At 40.6% G+C, this 20496-nt stretch overlaps 1 protein-coding gene across 1 annotated transcript in view; it reads right to left on the bottom strand.

The window, feature by feature from the left end:
- Positions 1 to 200: 200 nt before the first annotated feature.
- man1a2 (mannosidase, alpha, class 1A, member 2) overlaps positions 201 to 20496 on the bottom strand; it is a 399576-nt gene continuing 379280 nt past the window's right edge. The window contains exon 15 of the transcript XR_007450829.1: positions 201 to 290. The gene's annotated coding sequence lies outside the window, so the exon portion shown is untranslated. The remainder of the gene's footprint in view (positions 291 to 20496) is intronic.

Raw genomic sequence — 20496 nt, 5'->3', positions numbered from 1 at the left:
AGGCTGTTTAAGGGACAGTTCAACCTGTACTATTTATCAATATAGATTGATTTAGCGTGAGTTGCAGAGTGTTGGAGATATCAGCCTTCTAGGGCTCCCCCTTTTCCAAGTCGACCAATAGTCATCATTTAGGTCCATTAGTCGACTAGTCGCTGCATGTTTACAATATTAATTTAATTATTACATGATATATTTTGGTGGTTTGAGTTGAAGGTGTGAGAAAGAATAGTATCAGTAACATTGTTAACACTGTGCTACATTACAGAGAAATACAAACCGTACTAATGAACCTTCATTAATATAGGCCTATATTTTATCTACAAGTGCATGTCACACACTGAGCGAGCCGCCTGTTAATGACGCTGTGGGCTAATGGGCATGTAGCTACTTCCATGTTTCAGATGATACGTCATGTTTGTAGTCGACCAATGAAGATGAGTTTACATATCACCTTGGGTTCGTCCTTCACCTTCTCAAAATGATCCCACGCTTTGGATTTCCTGCCCGACGTGTTATTAACTAGCCTGTGGAATAACCGCAGGTACCAGCCCTGTGCCTTGTGCCTTTTTTGCCAGCTTTCAAGAGTGTGGCGGCAGGTTGCGTCTGAGGTTGCACGTTTCCCGCGTGCAGGGATATGGTCGGTGGGTAGACAGAAAGTAGGTTCTACATGAAAGGTCTGTGGACTATCTTGAGTAACTGGGCCATGATTTCTGGCAAGAGACATTGATATTGAGTTTTTGAAATGTATTTTTTGGCACTTTGAGCACCACAAGCTGAGTGACATCTAGTTCCATATTGCATCTCTACAGCTGATATCTCCAACACTCTGCAACTCACACCAAAACAATCTAGACTGCTATATAGCACTACAGGTAAGAGGAATAATATGTATTTTTGATTTTGGTGTGAACTGTTCCTTTAAAGCAGCAGATTAATGGTCACAGCTTTGGATTAAGACGTACAGTCCTCACATAATGTACATTTCCATGGGACGTATTATACACACTGTAACTGCCTACATTTTTAGTAAAAACATGTACAAACTAGGGCTGTCAACGAATATTCTAAATTTGAATTTGAAAAAAAAAATGGACCTTCAAATGTGAAAATTGATATTCGATTGTGGAGGAAAAAAAAAACACCACCGCAGCTGTCTTCTTTGCGAGTGGGCGTTGGCATCAGACGTGCATTTCTCCACGCTGGTCCACAAGCGGTTCTGCTCCCAGCTGTTGTCTCTGTCACCTGGCTTGACACATTCGCTCGCGGCTCCCGCAGAAAATAGACCAGACACCGAAACAATCGCTGCAGGGCGCGAGCCGGTCACTGTCCGGTGCTTCGAGGCTATTCGCAGCGCTTCCACGGGCGGTGTGGCCATGGGTCAGAGAGGGGGGGCGAGCGAGAGGTCTGCGGTCATTTATAACGTAATGTTATAGATAATTGTTTTATGTGTTTTAATGTGTAGGTATGTAAATGTTTTCAAAGACGTTTATGTGGAAATAAAAATACCTACAAGTAGTTATGTTTCCTTGTATTAGTTTGTCCTCTTGTGGACATAATGCGGGAAAAAAAAATATTTGAATGGTTCGAACCTATGAGTTATTTTTAGAAGGAATATTCGAACGTCGTTTTTGAGCAATTTTGACAGCCCTAGTACAAACTGAGCAAAACATTTCTTGTCAGAAATTTAAAAATCTGCCATAAATAAAGTATCAGCAGTTCCAGTGTTTTACAGGTCGTCTGCTAAAGTGTTCCTCTGTAGTGTTTTGTATATGTATGCATCCTGCTGGGTGCACCTCTGCTTACATCTCACACACATTTTACACTACTTTGGCATGTTTCAGCTCTGTTTTTTCCATTTCTTCTGTATTTTTCAGTATCAAATTGCAGAATATCAGCAATCTTTCACCAGGCGCATGCAGTAACACAATTTTTAACCACCAGATTTATGAGGTCAGAAGTAACTGTGAGCACAATCTGCTAGCGTCTCTTTGAAGTATCATACCAGTGGTTTTGAAAGTTTTAGCCCATTAGCTACAAACCATGCAGACTGTACGGCTGAGCATTTTGCAGACTGATAAATGTGTTTTTCCTGCTGTACCTTCCAAGCAGCCACTGGTTTTACTTAATGTCGGTACAGTATGAAACTTAACTTGCAGAGACTTTAATGTGCTGTGGTTAAAAGCAGATTGTGTGAGATGTATGTGATTTGTAGTTAATGGGCTAACAAGTATAAAACCGCTTCTTGGATGTGTTGGATTTAGTTCGAGAGGGCAACCTAATCGCCAGAATAAATGTTGACATTGTATGTTTGTGAAAACCACTGTTATATTATGCTTGTACATTATTTGGTAGTGGATGCACATGTGGTTAGGTTTAGGCACAAAAACCACTTGGTTATGGGTGAGAAAAGATCATGTTTGGGATTAAAATACCCAGTTTGGGTGGCTAAAAAGCTCCTGGTATTGCTGCAGTGTTTCTGAAAGAAAAAAAAGCAAGTTTTTGTGGCACTATTTCCTGTGGAAACACGGCCAGGGGTCGCTACAAAACAACCAGGTTTGGTGGCTAAAAAGGTGCTGGAAACACAATTATAATCCCTTTTACACTGCTTGTTCAAGGCAGGGATATCACGCCATTATGCTGCCTCGCCATGCTGTATATAAGGTCTGATGGCAGAATAGGGGTACAGAGTGGTCTCACCTTAAATCCACCACCAGAGATAGTAACAGCGCCAAAACAGTGTCTGTATAAACAGGACAGTCTGTGGGACTGGATCATGGGCGGCATGAGAGTGAAGTTTTGACAGTGCTGTTAGCAGTTAGGGGCTAACTCACAAAAGAATAGTAGCTGTAAATGTCTGCAAATTGGAAAAACAATGAGGCCATTGTTGTTGTTTGGAAAGTGCTGCCGGTGCATATGTTATATGACACACTAGAGGCTGATGCTGATGTGTTACATGTCACACCCGTCACACTTATTTTGATTTTGCAAAATTGCGATGTAGTGTATGATGTGTATTATCAAGAATGATGCTGTCGTTGTTTGGGTCTGTGTAAAAATGCAAAGAAGGCGTAAAGAAGTGACTGTAACAGCGTTGTGGTGCAATCTCTGTGTAAAACGGGATAATGACTCACTAAAAACAACTGGTTTTGTTGTTTACTAAGGGAACTTGCTTCAGTGAAATTAAAAATGCATACCAAACTAAAGTTCGGGTTTCAGGACGATATTTCAATTTCAAGAATATCCACTGTTTCTCTAAAAAAAAATCAAGATGATCCCAGAGGCAGTGATTAATCATGTCAAGCAATCTTGATTTCAGTATTGACCAAAATAATCATGATTATAATTTTTGCCATAATCTAGTGGCCCTAACTTCCAGTACTTTATTACTCGTTGACTTTGCTCAGATAACCTGCAGCAGGAGTTTCAGCATCTGCTGGCACTTTGACAACAGCTCCTGTCAGGTCCACATAGATCCTGTCTCACATCTCAATCATGAGCGGTCCTCTCTGTTTTTAATATGTAATCGTATATCACTTTGTCTGTCATTACATGAAAGGAACAGCATTTACATCAACTTCTCTTAAATCTCCCCAGATTAGCCAGATGCCACAAGGCTGTGTGGTGGTCTGGACCCAGGCAGCAGGTTATGTTTGGACTGATGTTGGATGGTTGATTGGTTGGTGTGTGTGTGTGTGTGTGTGTGTGTGTGTGTGTGTGTGTGTTACTGGCAGGAGGTTCAGTTATTGACAGAGGGATTACCGTGAGCTCGGAGTTCAAGCCTTTGCGCTGACAGACATCTCGCCCCTGAGAGTTAACACACACTCTGGAGGCACACTCCGCCTGCGCCCTCACCTGACCCTGATGTGTGTGTTTTTATCACGGTGATGACTGGGCAGCACTGTGACTCAAGTTTATTGATTTCTCTGTATTTTACTTCTTTATTGAATGACATTGTCTGCAGTAATGCCTGTGTGTGTGATTTAGATATGCTCAGGGAGTTTTTCAGGCTTCAGAGGCCGGTCTGTGTGATATCAAAATGGATCATGAAAAAATAAATTGAGAAATTGTATGTTAAAGTCTTTAAATTTAATCCCTTTACAAGAAAAGCTGCCTAAAAGCCTGTGGGATCCAAGTTGTCTGAATGAATTTGAGTTGATTTAGTTAAAAAATGCATTACTGTTCCAATATGAAGGTCTGTAGAAAAAAAAAGACAACCACAAAAGTAAACCCTGCATTCACAGACGTATAAAAAAAAATCTGTGTACACCACAGCAATATATCCCTCATATGAGTTAAAGAGAAATGTGGAGCAATACTTCACTAAGAAACAAAATACTGCAATGTTTACCCTCTAAATGAAATGATTGACAGCTCACTATTCTGTCTGGGTGGTCTCCGGGTGGTGGAGGTGGTGGTAGTGGGGGTGAGGGGGTTGACAGGCTCCATGTTACCCTCTCAGCTATTTTTCATCCATCGTTTTCCCCCACAAAAACACTTTAAAGAGGAATAGCCACATTACTCAGGTCATGTGTCTGTGTCTTTTAGCCCCAAAAGGCCGTTCACACACGTTAGACACGGAATCGAACTTTAGGAGACGCTTTGCTCTCTTTAAAGATCTCACACTCTTTTTCTGCTCTGGATACTTTGACAGATTTTAACACGGTTCACTGTGGAGTCACAGACGACCCCGCATGACTGTGAGCGACAAATATTTCAAACATTCAGCCTCTGAAGTCGCTGAAATACAGTTTAATGTAACGTTCATCTGGCTTTCTGCTAATAATTTGGGATTTGGGATGAGTGAAGTAGTGTTTGTTGTGACTCACAATATGGCAACAGCAAAATAAATTTTATAAGCACAGCTCTTAAAAATTAGATGTGAAAGGTGTAGCTGCACAGTAAAACAATAGACTTGGAATATTGTCTTTGAATTTTCAGTGAGTCAACACCAATTACTCAGCCAATGATCCACTAAACTACATGTACACTTTCTTATGCCTCCGTGCTAGAGACAGTCACAGCGGAAGGCTTTTTGTTTTGTTGTAATTTCCTTAGAATTTCCCCTTAAAGTTAAGACAAGGTCTTTGCAAAAATAAAAGTTATTCACAAAGCATCTTAGACCTTACAAGAGCTCCTAAGGTGAAAAACTGTTAGGAGCAGGGAGGAGGACTTTTAGAAGGCTTAAGAGTTTCTTAATCAGAGGAGAAATGGTGGAAACACAAAGAGGTTGGAGAAATACTCTCCAGACGCTGGATGACAGTGGGTGAATGAAATGCTACAGATTAGATCATGCAGGGATAATATGTGCGGTCGATCTCATTAGGGATACACGCACATTTCCCAATTAACGCTATAACGCCAGAAATAAAACGATCACAACACTAAGATATTTGGAAAACTGGAAAAAGATGAGTTGAGTCTGTCTCAACCTTCCATCAGCAGAGTGATCACACTAACAATGACAACACTTTCACAGTCAGCAGTTCATTTTATTTCCACTGGGTGTCCTCACCTTACAAGCTCAAAGAAGGGTGCGTCTGTGACAACCAATCACACCTGTTAAAACAAAGCATCATACCTAGCAACAGAGTCGACCACACCTCCTCACTGAGGTAAAAATTTCTGCCCTTTCCTTGCTCAGAGTTGCTATGAGAACTTTCCTAAATCACTCCTAAGCTAGGACTCCTCACTAAAAAAGATTTAGGCTAAGTGTTGTCAGAATGTTTGTGAATATGGCCCTTGGTGATAGTGGCACTAACCCTGCTGGAAACACAACAATGTTGTAGTAAAAAACAACCACTTTTTGTGGCAGTATCCCTGTCCAAAAGAGATAAAAAGTGCATTTCTACTAGGGATGTTGCGATCCGTGTCGTGGATTGAAAATATGCTGCAAGCCAGCCAAAAAACGTGGAACGGATCGCACTCCAGCTCCAGCTTTTCCATCCAGCACTTCATTGTAACACACGAAGAAGAGAGGAGAGTGGGAGGGGGAGGTCACGTGATAACAACAACCGGGTGAAAAACAGCGTGGATAGTTGAAAAAAATGTCAGTGGTGTGGCAGTACTTCCTTCTGAAAAGCTAAAAAGATGCAACGGCCAAATGCAAAACGTGTAAAACACAAGTTTCACACTGTGGCGGCGGAGCCAGTCAGTTTAGTACGACAAACCTCATCAAGCATTTGAAGAAATATCACACGGAGGAACATGCAGAGTTTCTGCAGACCTCATTAGCGAAGAAGCAACAGCCCTTCGGCTTCCTCGCACAGCCAATGTTGTCACAAACATTTGAAAAGCGTGAACAACTCCAACGAGACAGCAAGAAGGCAAAAGGAATAACAGAAAAGATTGCGCAGTTTATTGTGCTTGACGACCAGCCTCTGTCAGTTGTGAGTAACATGGGTTTCTGACGCTTAATTGAACACCTCGAGCCTCGCTACGTTATGCCTAGCTGGTACTACCTCACTGAAACAGCTATCCCCCAGATGCACAAAGAGGTTCGAGATTTCCTTCTTGTACATGTTGAGAGTGCTCGTGCCATTAGCTTCATGACCAACATTTGGAGTGCAAGTGTAAGTCCTATGTCCTTATTGAGTCTGACTGTGCACTGGGTAGACGCTGAGTTTACTTTGAGAAAAGTGAACCTATTGGTCAGAACAGAGAGATAGAAATATGCGTTGGTATCGGATCGGTACTAGGGCTGTGGTATCGGTATCGGATTGAAAGTGAAAAAGTCGGATCGCAGCATCCCTAATTTCTACAAAACGGCCACGTTTGTTACCTCATAAAAAGCCTCTTGAAACACAACTCGCTAAATCACAACCGGTTTTGTTGTTTGTTGGTGGTCTGCAGCTTTGCAGGCTTCCCGCCTAGGTGTCACGTAATCCACCATCCCCTCCCCCTTCCTATGACATGGTCAGCTCACATACATCACTTTAACATTTTCTTAAAGGGATAGTGCACCCAAAAACGAAAATTCAGCCATTATCTACTCACCCATATGCCGATGGAGGCTCCGATGAAGTTTTAGAGTCCAAAAACACGAGCAGTATGGAAATATTTTGTGGTTTCAATTATGTGTTTTTGGACATTTGAATCCAGGGCGCCGTAAGCCTCCTTTAGGTGGAGTTGTGTTGCTACCCCCTCTCCCCTTGGATCTCCGCAAGTGTTGTGAGGACTCTAAAACTTCCCCTGAGCCTCCATCGGCGTATGGCTGAATTTTCATTTTTGGGTGCACTATCCCTTTAAGTACAGAGCACTGTCTCAGTGTGGCCGTCTCTGTCCATGAGAGAAGGCTGACATTTTCCATTTTATTCAAGATTGGATTAGAGATAATGTCTACATCTATGTACGCAGACAGACGTCTAACAGTGTTCCATTGAATTAATGCAAAGCTAGGGGTCGGCATCTTGAAACCAAAAAAAATATATAAAATGTAAATTTCTATATAGTTTTTTTCTGGTCTTCTTTTTTCAAAGGAGAACATACGACTTTAATTTCAGTCTCAGAGTCATGTATTAGAATAAATTGCCTGCAACGCTGAGCCCTCACACAGAAACGTCTCACCATTATCTCCGTGTGACTTCAGTCATCACACTAATACTTCATTCCAGTTGAGATAGTTCGTGATCTATATGAACCAGTTTCACACGTCCTCCTTGGCTTTATTTGCCGTGAGAGGAGCGACTACAACTCCCACATTTTTTAACTCCATCATCATGGCAACCGTCTCATCAAGCCGGCTCCCTGTTGCTCCCTGCTCCAGGCTAAAAACCGTATCCTCGCTAAAGGCTTAAAACAGTCATTGACCTTCTCCCCTCTAAGTGTCGTACCTCGTCCAGATGTAGGGTTTCACAACCGACCAGACTTCACAGGCATTCTTAACATTGTTCCTCATTTATTCTGATTACTCCTTGTTTCCTCTTGCTGGGTCCACAGTAGTTTTGACACCTTGATCCAATGCTAGACCAAACACAGAGCGGTGGACACGGCTGCAGGGATGGACCACTGATCACGCCTGTCTTAATGCCCTGGAGGATGTTGGGGTCAAAAGAGTGAGTGGACCTCCCCAGTAAAAGCTGTAATTGGCTGTGTGTTTAGGTTTTTGTTAAACTACATAAGAACTAACATTTAAGCCTTGTTCACATGTATACAGGTCTTTCGTATATTTAAAATAAATTGACTTTTGAGGTGCAGATTTTTCTAAACTGTGTGTGTATGTGTGTGGACATGTAAACAGAGCGTTTGGGAAACAAAGACGTCATCACCCCAGTACGTGCATGCCCAGTTTGTTAACCTTTTACCAGAGCATCTTGGGCCATGTGTGGGAAAGATGTTTAATAACGGTGCAGAAACATGTGTCAAATAACTTCAAATAAATTATTAGCTATTATTATTTACACTGATAATAAGAATAACAATCAATAACATCTGAACAACGATGTGTCTGTTCTGAAAACCTTCAGATTTCTGGGATCCATCATCTCCCGGGACATACGGTATAGTGGACCTCCAACATCGACGCTATCAGTTGAAAGGCCCAGCAGAGGATAAACTTCCTGCGCCAGCTCAGAAACTGCTGATACAACTCTACACTGCAGTGATCCAGTCAGTTCTTTGCACATCCATCACTGTGTGGTTTGGATCAACTACCAAACAGGATGGGAAGAGACTACAACAGACAGTCAGGACTGCAGGAAGAATCTTTGGTCCCAGCAGACCCTTCATTCAGGACTTATACACCTCCAGAGCCAGGAAACAGGAAGGTGACATCAGGTAACAAATATGTTTTTTAAGATTGGTTTTCAGGGCTTTTGCCTTTATTACAAGACAGTTAGAGAGTGGCCGGAAAGCGGGTTGAGATAATGGGAATGACGCAGCACAGGGCCGCAGATTGGGATGAAAACCAGGCTGCTGCTAAGGACTCAGCCTACATGGTGCGCCCACTGTGCCAAGTGAGCTAGACGAAGCCCTGACACACCTTGTTTCAGCTTCTCCCCTCGAGTACGCGCGACAGAACATTGTACCCCAAAACAAACAGACACAAGAGCAGTTTTATAGTAGCTGTTTGAACATAGTAAGTTATTAGGCCACTTAGTTTGTGTGGTGTCTTGGTTATTACTTGTGTTTCTGTTCCTCTTCTGGAGGTCCACATTACTCACACAGGGCAGGGAAAAAGTTCAACGAGATGTATTGAGAATCCAAAAAAGAAAAGACAACGAAAGTCCTTCCAAAATTACATCTTGTACGATCCACTAGTGACTCTATGTCCTATATCTGTATATTCTCACATATTACCCATTACTATACTCAAACACTGCATAACACAGTCAAAAACTTATTACGATCCAAATCAACACAAACGCCACATCGTCTTTTATGCACATAGTTGTCCACAATCTCCTTTTTTCATGCGCACCAAACTGTCTTACAGCACCATACCTGGTGTAAAACACTTGTGCCTGTATTCTAACACATAAATAAAGTAAATATAAACACAACCTCAGCAGTCTAAGACCATACACTTCTTCAGAATACACAGAAACTGTTGTGTGAACTTATACACAAGCAGAAACATATAAACACAGATATTTTTACCAAATACAAATATGTGCTTAATCTATGCTTAAGTGGCTCTTAAATGAAACTTTTCTTTTCTTTTCTGATTGCTAAATCAATATAACAATAATAAATATTAATATTTTTACTAAGTCAATTGCAGAACTCTTCATGCTAATCACAAACCAGCAAAACATCATCCACCAAACAATTCTTGCAAAACTCTTTTAGAATATTGTGTTTTTGTGTCAGTACAGTACACACAAACAATCACGTGAACAAGCACACAAAGAAGGAACTACACACTGATAGTATGAATGAAAATCACTCGTGGCTTTTGCTTTGTATGTGTGCACAGCAAAGTATTTTGCAATACATTGTCATAAATATAGTGAACACACCTTCACACAAATGTATAAAGTATAGATGGGTATTACAAACACAACATACTATCAGTACAAATAAGCGGGGAACGTTTTTTTCTCAACATGCTCTGACACTCCTCAAACTACCTCAGCACAGCAAAAGAAAACAAAAAAAACTTTTAGAAAAAAAGAACACAACAAATATGGGTTAAATTTCCCCGATTTGTGGGTCTGGCCAGAAGACGTCATCCACATCTCTCTGTCCAGAATGGCTCGCCATTGTCACCCAGATGTTTACCTGTGGTCTATTTATAGTAATCATGATCTGATTTGTAGGGGAACACATTACCTGAACGACCAAACAGCATGGGTATGGAATGGTTCATTTCCCGCTGATAGGGATTTTAATGCAGCTTTTCCTGTTAATGATGCACCACCTGCCATCTGTTGTAAATTTAAAATTCTACATAAAGCCTGGAGTTTATATTTCCAAAACATGAAAGAGGTGTCAAAAATTAGTGTTTTCAAACAGGCTACCACAACACTAACAATGTTATAAATTTTGTATACTGGCACGCTTCACATTTTTGAAAAAGAAATCGTACATTTTTATTTTTTATTACATTTATCACGTCATCAGTTTAAAAAAATAAAAGACCCATCTGAGAGGTTTCACTTTATCGGTTAAAATGTTACCACATAAGGTTAAGTGCAAATTTTATTACATTTTGTAGCATTATTACATTATCGGGTGCTTCAAATATTTATTTACAATTTTATTTATGCCACTCTGTTTTGCATACAAGGTTTAGTTTACTGTCATTCAAACATGTTAAAAACATGAACAAAATTTGTTTTCCTAAGTCTGACAGTGTACAGAATAAATAACATTTTAAGATTGACCCTTTAATAAATAACTAAATAACCTAAAAGTCTGTAATAAATAGAACACGAAGTTACAAAGTTTTATTTATTCATTATTGATTGATTTTACCTGACTTGAATTTTCTTTTGATTTTCTCTTTTTTAAACCTCCTCTGACACATATATGATTTTTAACCATTTGCTATTTAGCAGTCAACTTTTTAACAAAGACTGTGACAAAAATTATAGTTTAATGTTTCCCATTAAAGTAGATGTTTTAGGCAAATCAGATTTGCAGATAAACCAGCTGTGAGCTGAGCGCCAATGTGTTTCTGTAACACTCGACGAGACAACACTGACGCCCATATTTGTTTTCATAAAAAGTATATTTTTAAATGCTGATAATCCAAACTAACGTGCTTCCATCTTGACTCACACACTTTAACCCACACTGCTTTAAAAAAGTTTTTTTTTTAAATAATTTACTGTAGGATTTACGATAACGTCAGAGCTTGGCTGAAACATTTGACATAAAAGCTGTTGCGTGTTTTGATGTGTGCGCAGGATATTTATGACGTGTGCCTCCAGATTTGTGGAATTACATAAAGTGAGTAAACCTTGCAGTCCGATTGTGCCGTCAGTGTTTATGGATTTTCACAGGAAATACCATAAAAGTAAATAGTCGGAGGTTTTTGTAGGAAAATGTGAGTTGAACCTCTCGAGCAGTGACAGTCTAACCGTCTCGTCTGGCGTTCCCTCTGCCAGTGGTTTGACTATTATTCATGAACAAATAGTTTCTGTCCGTGGCTTTCTTTGCTGTATGGATTAAGTTAGTGTTTTCTCACACAGGAAATTGCATGTCTGTCAGGAGGATTGTGGGTCAGCGTCCCGCTCGTAAATCACAGCTCTAACAGTGACCACGCAGTAACTTCATGTTACATAAAATGGATCTGCTCCCTTCACTGTGTTGTTACACACACTGTTATTTCTCAGCAGATTGAGCCACATTTAATATAAAAAAGTATAATTTCCAACAACACTCACATTATTCAAGGCTGACTTCAGTTTATCCTGCAAATTTTACTCCCTTTTTCCTTTTTAATGAGCTCTCATTAGCCTCTCATTGGATTTTGTTCTTAATGCACAAACGTTTATTGGCCTTAACGTCCCATTGTTCCAAAAAACACAACATAATAAAACAGATTAAGCCCTCAGCAAACATCCAGCTCCGTGTCATTTCATCGTTCAGCCAACGCCACCCTGTAAATCCAGCTGAGTGCCGCGGTTAAAGTGTTTTTGGAGTAAAATTGGGGCAGAAAAAGCCGGCTCGATTTTTGTATTTATTTTCTGTGTTTAATTGGACAAATGAATAGCATTCCAGCCAGGGAGCATAGTGGCATTATTGTTCTCGGAGAATAAACACAGAAGGGTCCTGCGTGGACTATAAAACTCCAGAATAAACAGCTCTCTCAAAGCCCAGTATTGAATGTCTGTTTATGACTTGTAATATGAAGTGCAGAGCTCTAAAATCACTAATTACATCAGCTATGTGGATTTCTGGGGAGAGCTCTTAAAAGGGGTATTGGTGGCTGTAAGTGTGTGTGTGTGTGTGTGTGTGTGTGTGTGTGTGTGTGTGTGTAGGCTTGTATAAGCTAATATGTCTAATGTGTTTGTGCCCTCATGCCTAACCCAATATTTGGGTCTATTCCACGCTTTTCTAAAAACGTACGTCCATTTGCTCCGTCTTAACTTTATGCTGCAGTATTCCGAGCACGTGTGTTACACATATGTGCACGCATATGTGTGTGTGTGTGTGTGTGTGTGTGTGTGTGTGTGTGTGTGTGTGTGGCTTCGTAACAGCCCACAGAGGGCTGACCTCAGTGCAGCGCGGGAGGAAAAAAATAGTTTCCTCTCCCCTGATCTCTGCAGACTCTGGTTATTAAAACATGTTTCCCTCTTCCGCTGAGATGAGAGGAGGTGAGCTGCCGACCCCCTCAACACAAGCAGGGATGACTTTAAAACCCTGGCATGCAGAGGAAGAGTTATACTATACAGGAATAGACAAAATAGTTTTTATGGATAAGCGTGAATGATTTGCTGTTGGCTTGATTTCACTTCAGGGTTTGATTGAGGCACTTAAAACACTAATTCTTTAATGTTGTAACACTCAATGTGTTTTAAGAAAAACACCAGTTGTGAAATCTTGGAGTCGACTCAGGCTTTTGACTTTATCACCAAGATTAAATGAACAAAATGTGTCAAGTTTCTGTTCATTTTCACTCCTGCAAAGTGGGTAACTTCAGCTAACTAAAGGGAGAGTTCGGGTCTTCTGAAGTGGGGTTGCATGAGATACTTATCATAGTCAGTGTATTACATACAGTAGATGTCAGTCAGCACGCCCCCAGTTTGGAGGAGCAGGGAGGACTGCCATCACAGAAGCTAAGCAATGTACTGCTGTGGATAGGGGCAGCAGTATAACATATTTTAGCCACCTAAAACACATCAATATTGGTTTAAGTGTACACGATTTTTAAAATATTTCTCCACTGTTCTGATGTATAAGCTCTTAAAGGCTTCAGTTCCCCATCTATGCTGTCGTTAAAGCCACCGGACTCCATTGATACGTAATTTCACCTCTCTGAACACAGGAGCTGCTGCTCTGCAGTGCCTCGACGAGTTAGTTAGTTTGTGTTCTTGTGTGACTTTGGTGGTTAAACTGCAAAAATCACACAATAACACAAACGAAATGATGGAGGCAGTGGTAGACCAGCAGCTCCTGTGTTCAGCAATGTTAAATTACGATGTTTTTCTCAGTGAAGTCTGGCTTTGAAGAGAGAGATATAACAGCTTCACTTCCCCTTTTGGAAATCGCTGTTTAACAGTAAGATAAAGCTGTAAAAAACACACTTTAACTGATATTGATCTTTTTAGGTGGCTAAAATACATTTTGTTCTGCCCCGTCCACAGCTAGGTTTTCAGCTAATGATTATTTTCATTGTTGGTTAATCTGTTGATTATTTTCTCGATTAATCCATTAGTTGTTTGATCTATAAAATGTCAGAAAATGGTGAAAAAATGTTGATCAGTGTTTTCCAAAGCCCAAGATGACATCCTCAAATGTCTTGTTTTGTACACAACCCAAAGATATTCAGTTTACTGTCATGAAGGAGTAGTGAAACCAGAAAATATTCACAGTGTCACCTCTCTCAGTGACAGCTTACCAGCTGCGAACTGTAGTCAGAGTCTGGACCACTCTGCAGAAGGTAGGATGGCAAGGCTTTTAGGTGCCGTTCCCCAACAATGGCTTTATTGCGGTCTTCACCACAAAACAATAAACACGGCCCTTTCGTGAGGTTTAGCAGGAGCCCTGAGTTTATCCAGACTATCATCACTCTTTGCTGCATGCATCTTCACCATGACACCCCGAGAGAGCTGCTTCCCTCCAAACACACTGAAGCACACGTCACAACCTCACAGGTTACCCACAAGTCCACTGCCCTTAAAGGGAAAAAGAGTGAGCAGGTAACAGCATTTAAGAAGCTGGAAAACTACTCAAACTGATGAATCAATCATCAGATTAGTTTGTGACTAATTGTTAACAACTACCTGAGTGATAGTTGCAGCTCTGTCCACAGCAGTACAGTAGGAGTTTGCCAACAGACATCTAGTGTGTGTAACACACTGACTATAGATAGGTGCCTCATACAACCCCCGGTCTAAAGATCTGAACAGTCCCTTTAAAGTCCTAAAATTTCGTAATGATTTTTCGTACCACCTTCTGCATCTGTGTCCATCCTTATGGAACGACCTGCGTATGAAGGAAATCAGCTGCAACAGAAGAACGATCACGCAAACAAACATCAAGGAATGAAGTGTGAAAAGTCCGAGGACAGCTGAGGGGTGGAAAAAAAAGCAGAGAGAGCGCAGAGAAAGGAAACATTCATGGCTGTATGTGTGCAGCTATGCAGTTCAGTTAGTGGCCAGTCAGTTCTGTTGGCCGCCTCTCCATGCACCATCACCTCATCACTCACCGGCCTGCCTGGACTCCCAGCAGCCGCCGCCCACCCCTCCCACCCTGCTGCTGCTCCTGCTGCTGCTGCAGCCACATTACGACTGCGTCCCATCAGAATGACCCACCACCTCATATCTCAGCGCAGGTATGGGCTCATTCATGAGTGCTGGACACAGATTTAACACGAGGCCCGTCGGTGGGATGACTGGTGGCCTGGCAGGCTGATGGATGGCCTGCCTGTCGGTTGAAGCTGTACTGCTGTCTGACTGGACGCCGTTTCGGCGGTGCTGAGGTCATCCCAGACAGGCGAAGCAAAATGTGCTGCTGGGACGTATTCCTGGACGTTCAAGGCTGTTTTGATGAGCCAGTTGGCTGGTTGGGTTAGAAGAAATTTGTTTATGCTGCCACATCAGAGGATGTATTAGTTGAGATAGAGTGAAAATATGAAGATTAAATCACAACACAAGGTTTTCACACAGCTACAGCAAAACAACTGACTTCAGGGCAGAGCAGGACATTTCATTTGCATAAATTACAATGAAATAATTCGTAAACATTCAAAACCAGTATTTAAAACTGGTGTTAATGTGTTACTGTAACTTTCAGTGGTGCAGTTATTTTTAATTGTGTGCTGGCCCTGCAACAATAAACAATTACATTTAATTGAAGTACTTAATTAGCAATACCACAGTGTAGAAATACTGTTACAAGTAAAAGTCACATTTTTTTACTTGCACAAAAAAAAAAGCCAGTAATGAGCTGTAGGCACAGTAACTTTAGTCTGACGTGAAATCAGGAAATTTCTTACAGTTTACTGAACGTTGAAATTACGCTCAGTCACACGGCAGAAAAACTGTTTGCTCCTGTGCCCAACGCAGCTCTCTGCTCAACTAAACTGCACATGACGTAAATTACAAAATTAAAGGGAGCGTCATCATCAAAATTGAACATACATGCATTTTAGTCATTTTATATTCATATACAATATCTACGTTTTTACAATTCTATATAATATTCAGATAAACATTAACACATTGTGGCTCTTACATACATTGTATGCAGCTGGTTAAAGTGAAGCAAATTTTTTACTGCAGACGGCTGCCAGTTTATGAATTTCACCAAAGGATCAGTACACCTTTATCCATAATAATACATCATAATTAAAATATAAATGTATAATATGAATCTGCAAAGTAACTTAAGTTATCAAATAAATGCCGAGGAGTGAAAAGTAAAAAATTCATTGCGGTTATGACAGGTTTCAGAAGTTCAGGAGGTCAGATGGTTTTCTTAACTGAGCGAAAAGGTAAAATACTTACTTGAAATTTAAATTGATTGTCTGAACTGTGTTTGATTACTGGTTACTGTTGTTTTTTTGTGTGAGTGTTGCACAGCTCAATTTTAAGATTCTGTACACGACATTCAGAGCATCAATATGGCGGCAAACGACTATTTGCTTTGTAAAGATATAGTGGTATAATGACATCCTAAACAGAATGAATTCACCCTACCTCTATGTGTTGTTCTGAGCTTCTCTGTAGTTTGTTGTGATGAGCCGACACTGCACTTATCGAGGAAACATAGCACCCACCCTCTGGCGTTGCTTAGCGGTGTTTATGAAGCTACGTCGGTGAAGATTCTCAGTCATCCAGGTCAAGGTAATCATAAGTGCTATATCGTAGCCAACTGGACCTGCTTGAGTTTCCTAAAGACGTTTCATCTCTCATCCAAGAAGCTTCCTTCGGTCTGAACTGAAGACACTTCTTGGATGAGAGGTGAAACGTCTTCAGGAAACTCAAGCAAGTCCAGTTGCCTATGATATAGCACTTGTGATTAATGGAGCTAGCACCATTAGCTTGTTAGCTGCTAGTCCCTGCTCAGCCACCTCCATGTTGAGATTCATGTCCAGACAACTCACACTCTTTGTACTTCACATAGCGCCCCTTTAAACCTCAGCATCTAAAGGATAAGAAGACAGAGATTTAGAGACTTTATTCAAACCTTTTTTTCACTCTGTTGTCATATACACACACAAGCCTGAAATAAACACACACCAGGATATATACAAGCATTAAATGGAAAGATGTCAGGGTGAGGGTGCCTTGAGCGGTTGGGGGTTTGGTGCTTTGCTTGGTGCCCAGCAGGCGAACTGGCACCTCTCCAGCAACCAGTCCATGCTCCATATTTGGTTCAGATGGGGACTTGGATCAGCGACCCTCCAGTTCCCAACCCAAGTCCCTATGGACTGAGCTACTGCCGCCCCAGGGTGATGGTATTCCATAATTTTCTTGTTGCCAACAAAAAGCAAGATGATAAAACCAAACCAAACAATATGATAGTCTATCTCTAAATACGTTCTAACTCCCCTGCTGTGTCCGACGCCCTCATTTCTACCAAAGATGTACATTAAAATAAAAAACAAAGATTATAAATGTATCGTTTAATTTCCTCATTTAAAAAATTAGGGCTCTGTAATTGATACCAAATGTCACTCAAACATGAGAAAGTAGTGCTTTCATCAGGGACTATTTTCAGCTGCGGATTGATACAACTTTGGTGCTTTAGTGAGTATTTAGAATCAACAGCAGGCTTCACCTTTTTAACAAGCCATTAATCTTTTTTTCTGTAATGATTTTTAATAGTACACGACTAACATAAGTTCCTGTTGTGCTGCAGTATATTTCTGCTGTAATATAATTGGTTTTCTAACACATTTACACTTTGTATTCTAACACAACATGCCCCAAATGTACTTATAATTACATGATCTATAATAAATGTGTAATTCAAAATATACATTTATTCATATACAATGGACATGTATTTCTAAGATCTCCAGGTTGTTTTCTCGCTCAGTTTGATTCAGCCCGTTGAAGAGTTTGAGTGCAAACAGTTGAACGGGGGAGTCGTGCTATAACAGGACGCCCGTCACCGCCAGCGACATCCATCTCAAGTACGGGTCACACACATTTATAGCTCGTATCACATTCACCGGCCACCAAATCAAGTCAGCAGCTACGAGCCGCTGGTATCCTGCAGTATATAATATCATGCGGACCATATGATGACAGACTATAGCAGTGTAGACCACAGAGTAACACGATCTGCTGTCCGTCAACATGTAATGCAAATACGGGCTGTTAAATAACACATTAGACTGTTTGGTGGAGGTGCTGCACGCTCGCTGGCTGGGGGGGAAATCACCTGTCACACAGGAAGTGATGTGCTTAACTTGTTTGTAATAAACAATAGGAGAAGCATGTAATTATCATGAGCAGCAATGGCTGGACGTGAAGACAAAAACCCAAACTGAAGTCAAAGACAGATTGTATTATGGGAGTGCTTCTTTGACCAACACATGGCAGCTGTAGGAAAAATGTGGCCCAAAGCTGATCAGCACCAAAAGTGCTCGGAGACCCCTGTGTGGATCTGAGTACAGAGACGATGACCTCTGACCCTCAGTATCTCTAACTTGTGGCAAGCAGCCAGCGCTGGACTCTACTTGACTCTCGACCATTATGGGCTGAGCGCTGCAGCAGGTGGCAGGAGGCATGTAAGCTCCAAACATGGTGCAGGATGTGAGAGCAGATACCACAGAGGGACAGTCTGGAACCAGTTTAACGAAAGGCAACACTGCCATCTAGTGACTTCAAGGCAGACTGCTCAGTGTCCTGACCTGGTTATATCAAGGCAGGCCAGTAACATAATCTTAATCACTTCTTAAAACACAACTTTTTATTTTTAAAAGAAACTAAACTGAGTTGAATAATGTACAGCTATTTTCTCACTCAGCATAACACAGGTGTGTATGTGTCACCATGGGTGTTGCAGGTTTAAGCAGACACTGGGTGAATGTGGTTTGTCTCACCTCTGGCTCGCACAAAGTGTAACAACATCAGCTGGTTAAAAATGTTGAACAGAGGCTTAAAGATCAGTTCATACAAATGTGGCGACGTGAGCTCAGGTATGACATGTGATGTACATGTCGAAATTAAACAAGAGTTTAAACTGAAGAAGTATCTTTTGCGTGAAAAGTACAGACAGGCTATTTGTAATTTTAGAGTAAACAACACCAGAATTCCTAAAGGCACTGGACGATGTAAAGGCTGGATAGAAACCAGAAGATCTGCAGTCGCCCAGTCGCCACAGGAAAATGTTGGAATTGTACATATCTGCAAACCACAGATACGTTAGATTGGTACATTTCATATGCATCATATCAGCGTTTCTAAAGTGTTATATATGGGTTGATTTTGTCATCGGGAGGTGGAGAGGGTGGTGGATGATGTCACACGTAAGCAAACAACAAAAACCTTTTGCATTTTTAAGAGTCACTGCTGTGTTGCCAGCAGCTTTTATCAAATGTGGGTGTTTTTTGTAGCAACCTGTTCCTGCTTTTCCACCGGGGAGGATGCCATTTTATAATATCCATAACCAAGCGTTATTGGGAGTGTAAAGAAACATAAAATTTCAACTTATCTGCTCCATGATAAAGTATAAATGCGATGCAGGAATGTATAATGCCAACATTTTTCCCGTGGCTTGTCTTGACGTGGTTATTCCTATTCTTTGTCTTTTCACCATTTAAATAAGAGCAAAAACTGTGTGACTGGACTCTCATTGGAACAACAGCGTACTTAGCATTTAATGATTTATTTGCAAGACAAGAGTCATGATTTAAGGGATTTCAAGGCTTGTCAAATAACATATAAGGGCGAAGTTAAAGGTCACGCATAAACAACCAAACCCAGAAAATTCTTGGTGCAAGTGAGAGATTCCTGTGCCTACGAATTCTAGCTCAATGTGATGAAATCTCATAGGTGAGTCAAACAGAGCCCAGCATTCACTGGTCAGGGACGAACAGGGCAGCACGCTGAATGGGTCGCTAATATACTAAACAGCTGACAGAGGGACAGTGGTTAAATGTAACTAAGTACATTTATTCAAGTACTGTACTTGAGCACAAGTTTGAGGTATTTTTACTTCACTTGAACATTTTAATCTGGTGCCACTTTTTACTTCTATTTCATGTTGTTCATTTTACACCACTAATCTGATTACTTGAGTTTTTTAACAAATTAAGCTGAAACTATTAGTTGATTAATTAGAAAATTAATTAGCAACTGTTTTAATATTCATTTAATTCATTTTAAATGCAAAACATTTAATGGTTCCAGCTTTTCAAATATGAGGAACGGTAGCTTTTCCTTATTTTATTTTTATTTCTTACATTTTTTAAGGCATTGAGATATTTAACTGATTATTCCTATTTATTTTTACTTAAGTAACAAGCACAGTAATAGTACTTTTGCTTTTAATGCTTTTGCACTTATTCCTGATTATTCTTACTTATTTTTACTTAAGTAACATTTTCAGTGCATGACTTTTACAAGTAACAGAGTATTTTCACAGGGTGGTGACATTACAGTACTGTTTAGGTTATTTGAGGTTGTTTTACAGCACGACTAAAATATCTCTATAACAGAGCTGCAGCCTGACATAAACTCTTTGTGTATACTGACTTTGTGGCCAAACGATACAGAGTCTGAGGCTGAAAATGTAATAACCTGCCTGCTAGTTACACTGGTGACTAAGAAAGAGAAAAAAGCTCAGATGAACAATAAAATCTGGACCGCTGAGTGAAGTGAGAGAAATGTTGTCAACGTTTCATTTACGCTGCATGAGGCTCTGTTAAAAAGC

This window comes from Epinephelus fuscoguttatus, linkage group LG13 (assembly GCF_011397635.1).
Source record: "Epinephelus fuscoguttatus linkage group LG13, E.fuscoguttatus.final_Chr_v1".
Classification (NCBI taxonomy): domain Eukaryota; kingdom Metazoa; phylum Chordata; class Actinopteri; order Perciformes; family Serranidae; genus Epinephelus; species Epinephelus fuscoguttatus.
The sequence above is the reverse complement of the archived record's forward strand: the minus strand, read 5'-3'. Positions and strand labels throughout refer to the sequence as shown.